Consider the following 8,995-nt stretch of genomic DNA (forward strand, 5'->3'; position numbering starts at 1 on the left):
TAAGTAAAAGAAAAAGACAACCTATGGAATGGGAGAAAATGTTTGCAAATGAAACCAACAAAAGCTTGATCTGCAGAATATATAAGCAGCTCATATGACTTAATATAAAAAACAAGCAATCCAATCCAAAAATGGGCAGAAGTCCTAAACAAGCAATTCTGCAAAGAAGATATACAAATGATCAATTGGCACATGAGAAAATGCTCAATATCACTAATTATCAGAGAAATGCAAATCAAAACTACAATGAGGTATCACCTCACACCAGCCAGAATGGCCGTTATTCAAAAATCCACAAATGACAAATACTGGAGAGGCTGTGGAAAAAGGGAACCCTCCTAAACTGCTGGTGGGAATGTAGTTTGGTGCAGCCACTGTGGAAAACAGTATGGAGATTCCTCACAAGACTAGGAATAGACTTACCTTATGACCCAGGAATCCCACTCCTGGGCATATATCCAGATGGAAACCTACTTCAAAAAGACACCTGCACCGCAATATTCACAGCAGCACTATTTCTAATAGCCAGGACATGGAGACAGCCTAAATGTCCATCATCGGATGACTGGATAAAGAACAAGTTGTACATTTATACAATGGAATACTATTCAGCCCTAAAAACTGACAACATAATGCCATTTGCAGCAACATGGATGTTCCTGGAGAATGTCATTCTAAGTGAAGTAAGCCATATGGAGAAAGAAAAATACCATATGAGATCGCTCATATGTGGAATCTAAAAAAACTCCAAAAAACAAAAAAACACCAAAGCATAAATACAAAACAGAAATAGACTCAAAGACATAGAATACAAACTTGTGGTTGCCAAGGGGGCGAGGGGTAGTAAGGGATAGACTGGAATTTCAAAATGTAGAATAGATGAACGGGATTGTAATGTACGGCACAGGGAGGTATGTGCAGGATCTTGTGGTGGCTCATGGAGGAGGGAATGTGGCAATTAGTGTATGTGTTTTCATATGTGGCTGGGGGACTGGTGCTCTGCACTGGAGTTTGGCATGACATTGTAATCTGATTATGAATCAGTGAAGAATTAAGAAAGAAAAGAAAGAAAGAAAAGAAAGAAAGAAAAGAAAGAAAGAAAGAAAGAAAGAAAGAAAGAAAGAAAGAAAGAAAGAAAGAAAGAAAGAAAGAAAGAAAGAAAGAAAGAAAGAAAGAAAGAAAGAAAGAAAGAAAGAAAGAGTGTTTACCCATAAAAAGTTTTAAAAAAACTGTCTTTGCCTTCCAAGAATATATCCCATTTAGTCCGGGTGTATAATCATCTTAATATGCTGCTGAATTCAGTTTGCTAGTGCTTTTGCATCAATGTTCATAAGAGATGTTGTTCTGCAGTTTTCTTTCTTTGTAGTATTTTTTTTTCTGGCTTTTGTGTTAGAGTAATGCTGGCCTCATAGAATGAGTTAGGAATTGTTTTCCCATATTTAATTTTTTGAGGAAAGTTTGAGATGGATAGGTGTTACTTCTTCTATAAATATTTGGTAGAATTCACCAGTGAAGCTGTCTTATCCAGAACTTTTCTTTGTGCTTACCATCCTTTTAACATTCAGGCCTGATTCAGAGTTCTTAATATCAACCAGGTCTTAATATCAATCAGGAAACCCTGGGCTCAGTGAGTAGTTTCCAAAGTGGGGATGTTTACCCACTTGGTGCAAAATATGGTTTATGTAGATGTGGGAAGTCATTATAATTATAACTTTTAGCTCTTAAATCCCAATTTTTGTGCATGTTTTCTAGCTTATGATATGCACATATTATTACCTTTTCTACAAGCATTTGTTTGCAGAGCTGTGACTGTTAGGATGTGGGATAATGTCTCTTTGTACATTCTTTTCCTTGGCTCTCATTTTACTCTTTCAGATCATATAGAGCAAGTCTATGCCAAGTAGGGTAAGTCTTGTTCTCACAACATTTTGTCCAGTTTTGAAAGCAATGACTGTATACTTCCTTAGGGTACATACCACTCCACATCCAATGCCATTTATTTCTTTATATGTGACACAGTTTCTTATTCTGTTACTATTTATAGTCATTTTCCTCTAGACATGTTCAATTATTATTTTTTTCTTATAAAATCCAGTATCAAGAACTCCAAAGTATGTTGCTATCCATGCTGAGGATAGTGGAATGGCTATTATTGCTTCTCATTATCTAACTTTATTGGCCCACAGATCACAGATAATTAATTTCCAGACTACAACTGATCATGGCATTTATACTCAGTGATTCATTACTCAAACACTCTTTTTTTGAGCAAGTTCTTTTTAGTTTTCTATGTACTGAAATAAAAATATCTGTAAGACTTGGCCCCTACATTCAGTAACTTTAATCTAGATGTAATGTCCCTGAAAAATACAAACAAAACTTGTGTATGTATACTATATCCAAATAAATTTAGTTTTATAAAAGCCGTGCTACAATGCAGATTGTAGTAAATAACATTTGAGCATTGACATAATCAGAAAAAGCTTTCCGAAATAAGTATAATTTGTATAATAAATCAGGGGGCCATGGTAGAGTTCAAGACTGAATGTTTCTATTAATGCCTAGCAGAGGAATATGGACTTAATCCTGAAAGTAACAATGAATGATTGAAAGGTTTTACACACGGAAGTGGCATGCTCATATTTGTGTATTAGAAACTACTTTTGCTGTTTTTTTTTTTTAAATAATAGGCTTGAAACAGGTAAAAATAGAAGGGAAAGATGATAAAGGCCTAGACTATAAGTGTTGGCTAGCAGGATGGAGAGGAGAGGAACAAGTGGAGAGATATTTAGGAGGTAGAGTGGTAAGGCAGAGTAGATAATTTTATATGTAGAGTGAGATAGAGATAGTTTTGTTCTGAGCTTTTTGTGTTAGCTTATGAGAGCTTATTTTCAACTTTTCAGAAACTTTGAGAGCCACTTGCTAAACAATTGACAGTTTGAAATAGTCACAGTAGACATATTTACATTATGGAAATGAGAAAATGCTACAAATTAGGGTTTGTTTGTTTTCCCAGAGAGATAATTTGCCAGGTCACACTGTGGCACTGTATGAGGTGAATGGAAAGATAGAAGGTCCACTCAAAGAGATGAAGTTTCTAGTAAGAGGGTTAACTGATATATGTAGAGGAGGGCACTGAATTCAAATTTTGGCATAGTGCTTATAAGGTTCCTGTAGAACACTCAGGTGGACATTTCCCATTGGGTATTCAGATCTGGATGTCAGATGAAAGGAAGAGACTAGAGAGATACATATTTGGGATACATACACACACACACACACACACACACACACACACACACACACACACACACACACACATCGTATTTGCAATGATAGAGATAGATGTGGTCATCCAAGTGGAGCCTGGAGAAGAGAAAAAGCCAGGAAAAAGTTCTAGAGAACACTTAAATTAAGAGCAAGGGGAAAGAGCCTACCAAAGAGACCAAGAAGTAACAGTAAGAAAGACATAAATGCATTCAACAGGCCATGGGAGAAGAATTTCAAAAAGGGAATTATTTAAAAATATATAAAATTATGCAGAGATGTTTAATACAATAGGAATAGAAAGATGTTTATTGAATTCACCATCTATGAGGTCACTAGTCACATTGTAGAGACTAGTGAAGTGGTGGGAATCAAGGCTGAATTCCAGGGGGATAAACAATAAATGAGAGGTAAGACAGTAGAAAAAAAGGAGTATAAAATAAAGAGTCAGTGTTTATTAAGAAGCTGCTTTGAACTTCTAAATACTTTATATATAGTAACTCACTTAATCCACATCACAACTCTGTGAAATAGATACTTGTACTATCCCCACTTTATAGATAATAATAGTCATTAGCATTTTATATAGTGCTTCATGTGTGTCAGGCACAGTTGCTTCAAAAGAGGGTGGGAAAGGATAAATTGGGAGTTTGAGATTTGCAGATACTAATATATATAAAACAGATAAACAACAAGTTCATGCTGTATAGGACAGGGAACTATATTCAACATCTTGTAGTAAATTATGGTGAAAAAGAATATGTAAACAAATATATGTATGATTGAAGCATTATGCTGTACACCAGAAACTGACACATTGTAAACTGACTATACTTCAATAAAAATATATATACAATAAAAAACAAAATATATTTGCTCATTGAATTCTCTCAATAACCTAGTAAGTTAAGTATAAGATTAGCCTCATTTTAGCAATGAGAAAATGGAGGCACAGAGAAGAAAGGAAACACACTTAAGTTAACAAAGATGGAAAGTGGCAAAACTGGTACTTAAACCCAATTGGGCTGGATTTACAGCCCATGCTATTAATCAATAGTTAACCATGATTTTCTCAAGAAGAAAGATAAAAAAAGAAAATGGGACATGAGTACAAAAGAAGGAAGAGATTGAAAGTACAAGAGACAGTAGTAAATGAATAAAGAAGATCCCTGAAGAGGCAGGAAGAAGAAAATTTAAAGAGCAGGTAAGGGGTGAGCTGGGGAGTACTTTATCCCAGGGGAAGGAGAGGTCATCCATATTGTCAGAGGGAAGGTGGACAGGATATGAACAGATACAGATAGGTTTGTTTGTTGCCAGGGAAGAGGAGGAGGAGAAAAATGAGGTTTTTCCAGTCTGGTGACTTCTATATTTTAGAGAAACACTTTGAGTAATGTTCTTTGATGAATGCTTGGGAATAGCTGCAGAGAAAAACAGGAGGAGCTGGATAGAGACATGTAGAAGGGCTGCTGGTGGAATGGAAGGTATCAATTCACCTGATGGTGCAATTGTGCTTTGAAGTCTAGCTCCTGTAGGATAGGGGCCTAGCATTAACCTACAAACATTATTCTGGGTTTTCATTTCATCTCCCTAAGAGATCCAGATCTTGGCAGAGAGGCACTATTTAACAAGAAAAGAGCTTGTACAAGCTTAGGAGTCAGGAGCACCTAGATTCAAATCCTTGTTCTTTACAGCAGACCGAAAATCTTCTCAACAGCTCCTTCAATGCAGCAATGTTCCATAGCAGTTAAACTCTTACCCCACCCCACTATACTTATGAAGCATCTAGGAATGTGGAAAATGACAGGAATTTGAAAGACTAAGGCTTTATTGCACAGAAACTGAATTTTCCCAAAGAGATTACTTAAATCAACAGGTGTCTGATACAGCACTAATTAAATGTTTTAAGCTTAAAGACTCCTTCCCCTGCCTCCTTGTCATTTCCAAGATTTGGGGATGGTGGGAGTTATGATAAATTTTTTTCAATAATAGAAAATAAAGAAGTGTAAGATGTGATGTTTTCTTTGGGGAAAAAATAACAACTCTGACTGTACCATGTCTAAGGTTTAGTTTCCTTACCTGTAAATTTTAGAAAATAATATCTATATAATAGAATTGTTGTGAGGATAGAATAAGATACATAAGTGTGGATGGATATAAATAATGATAGAGATAGGACCTGACAAATAGTAGGTAATTATTTTAAATCTTTTTTATTGAAGGATAGTTGATGTAGAATATTATATATTACAGGTGTACAATATACTGACTCACAATTTTTAAAAGTTATACTCCATTTATAGTTATTATAAAATATTGACTATATTCCCTGTGTTATACCATATATCCTTGTAGCTTATTTTATACATAACAGTTTGTACCTCTTAATCCCCTACCCCTATCTTGCCCTATCCCCTACCCTCTCCCCATTGGTCACCACTAGTTTGTTCTCTACATCTGTGAGTCTGCTTCTTTTTGGTTATATTCACTAGTTTGTTGTATTTTTTAGATTCCACATATACAATATTTATCCTTTTCTGTATAACTTATTTTACTTAGCATAATACCCTCCAAGTCCATCCATGATGCTGCAAATGGCAAAATTTAATTCTTTTTTATTGCTAAGTAGTGTTCCATGTATGTGTGTGTATGTGTGTGTGTGTGTGTGTGTGTGTGTGTGTGTGTGTGTGTGTGTATGCCACAACTTCTTTATCCATTCATCTATTGATGGACAGCTAGGTTGCTTTCATATATTGACAATTGTAAATAGTGCTGTTAGGAACGTTGGGGTGCATGTATCTTTCCAAATTTGTGTTTTTGCTTTTTTCATATATATACTCAAGAATGGAGTAGCTGAGTAACATGGCAGTTCTATTTTTAGGTTTTTGAGACACCTCTATATTGTTTTCCACAGTGGCTGCACCAATTTACATCCCCACCAAGAGTGTACGAAGGTTCCCTTTTCTCCACATCTTTGGCAACATTTATTTGTGCTCTTTTTGATGATAGCCATTCTGACAGGTGTGAGGTGATATCTCACTGTGGTTTTGATTTGCATTTCCCTGATGATTAGCGATTTTGAGCATCTTTTCATGTGCCTGTGGTTTATCTGCATTTCCTCTTCAGAAAAATGTCTGTTCAGATCTTCTGCTCATTTTTAATTGAGTTGTTTGTTTTTTGATGTTGAGTTGTATGAGCTGTTTATATACTTTGAATATTAACCCCTTATTGGTCATATAATTTGTAAATATTTTCTCCCATTCACTAGGCTGTCTTTTTTTCATTTTGTAGACGGCTTCCTTTACAGCAGGTAATTATTAAATGGTCCAAAATTACATGTCTTTTTCTCTCCCAGTGTTCTCATAATGGTTATTGTACTTAGAATGCAGGGCTAGCCTCACAAGTCTTATTAGCATTATAGGGGCAGCTTTCTTGCTACCAGCTCTATTAAATGATCTTGTCCTCTTCAAATATATTACCTCTCTGTTACTAATTTGTACATTGATTTCCCCAGATAGTCAAATCAAATTAGACAATCTTCAGAACTTTATATTATCTAACCATACATTGTTTGGCACATGGATACCAAAATCAGCAGCAGTGGTTTGACCTATAGAAAAACATGACTGAGATAATTTCCAAGGGCCTTCTCTGCAGGATAGAGGAATACAACTAATAAAAATATCTCCATCAGAGTCATTTATGATGACAATATAATCATCTAAATTATTGTTTATGGGATAAATCTAGTGGGAATATCATATATATCTCTAGCCATGGAGTCAATGTGACTGCCTACTTAATAAGTAGAACTATCTAGGACTGTGAGGAATGTGGGAGACAGTATGGAGAACTTACAAACTTGAATGCTTTTCAAGGATAAACAGGTAATGTAAATACAAGAAATGTTCGTGTTAAGTGGAAAGCCACATCTCGCTTAAAGGCATTCAAATTTTTAAAGAGTTTAAAACATTGTTCCAGCATAATATAATGGGTTTGTGGGCTAGATTCAGCCAAAGTGCCAACAGTTTAAAATACCAGGAGTATAAAAGAGCACAGAAGGCTCTGGAAGTAGATAAACCTAAATGAATTTATGTTACTTACTAGCTGTGTCACACTAGCCTAGTCACTTACCCTTTCTATTCTTTGTCATTCTCACCTATAAAATAAGGATAATTATAAACCTCACAGGCTTGTTGTGAGGATTAGATTTAGAACCTGGCACACAATAAACCCTGAATAAATGTTAGCTATAATTACTAATATGTCTGTCAACCAAATATTTGGGGGAAATACCTTAAACATAGTTATTCCTGAAAGCCTATGGCCAGTGGGTGGATGAGACATGGAATTAGCACATCAGGAGTGTGCCCAAGGAAAACTTGGCCCAATAGTTGACTGAATAACTTGGGAGCTGTAACATCCCTCCCTCACTCCTGCAGAGTATAGTGAGTTTACTTTGATGATTTTCTCTCAGATTGTTGATTCCTGGTCCCTACTCTAGATTCCTACCCAGGCTAGAGTCTGAACCATGAATAACAGCCAATTAGCTGAGGGTGTCTAACTGCACCCCACTTCCACTAATCCTAACCTATAATTTTGACACTCATCTAACTCCAAGAACTGCTTAGAAGCCATTTCCCACCCATTCAGACCTTTAGACAATGATAATTGCTGGAGTCATTGCATTTCCCTTGGACTTGATGATACGGAGTTCTGGCCTCTTTCTGTTGGTTGTGGCCAGTACTTCTCTTCCAGTCTCATCCCTCCCCAACCCTCTCCTCAGTATACTTCAGTTCACTCCCTCTTCCAGCATTCCTCTCAGAAACTTCCAGCATGCCTACAGCTAGGTTATGACAATTCTACTATTACAATTCTACTGTAACAAGTAATATATGACAGTTCTATGACAATTTTATAAATCACTATTATTTTTATCTCATAAAGAAAAGTTGATAACATAATACTGTTTGCAACATGTACTGTTCTTGAAGTAGCCTTTTTTAATCAGCTACCTTGTAGTGAAATTTCATAAGCCAATTTCATATGATCTCTATTCAACACCAAAAGTTAAAAAAATTTAACTGTCCTAATGCCCTTTCTTTTTTTCTTATTAAGTTATAGTCAGTTTACAATGTTTTGTCAATTTCCAGTGTAGAGAACAATTTTTCAGTTATACATGAACAGACATGTATTAATTGTCATTCTTTTTCGCTGTGAGGTACCACCAAGTCTTGTATATATTTCCCTGTGCTATACAGTATAATCTTGTTTATCTATTCTACATATGCCTGTGAGTATCTACAAATTTTGAACTCCCAGTCTATCCATTCCCACCCCCCCCTTGGCAACCACAAGTTTGTATTCTATGTCTGTCAGCCTGTTTCTGTTTTGTATTTATGTTCATTTGTCTTTTTCTTTTCTTTTCTTTTTTAAATTCCACAAATTAGTGATTTCATATGGTATTTTTCTTTCTCTTTCTGGCTTACTTCAGTTAGAATCACATTCTCCAGGGACATACATGTTGCTGCAAATGGCGTTATGTTGCCATATTTTATGGCTGAATAGAATATATAAGCAGCTCATATGACTTAATAAGAACAAAACAAACAACCCAATCCAAAAATGGGCAGAAGACCTAAACAAGCAATTCTCCAAGGAAGAAATACAAATGATCAATAGGCACATGAAAAAATGCTCAATATCACTAATTATCAGAGAAATGCAAATC

The sequence above is a fragment of the Camelus bactrianus genome, chromosome X, assembly GCF_048773025.1.
Source record: "Camelus bactrianus isolate YW-2024 breed Bactrian camel chromosome X, ASM4877302v1, whole genome shotgun sequence".
NCBI lineage: Eukaryota > Metazoa > Chordata > Mammalia > Artiodactyla > Camelidae > Camelus > Camelus bactrianus.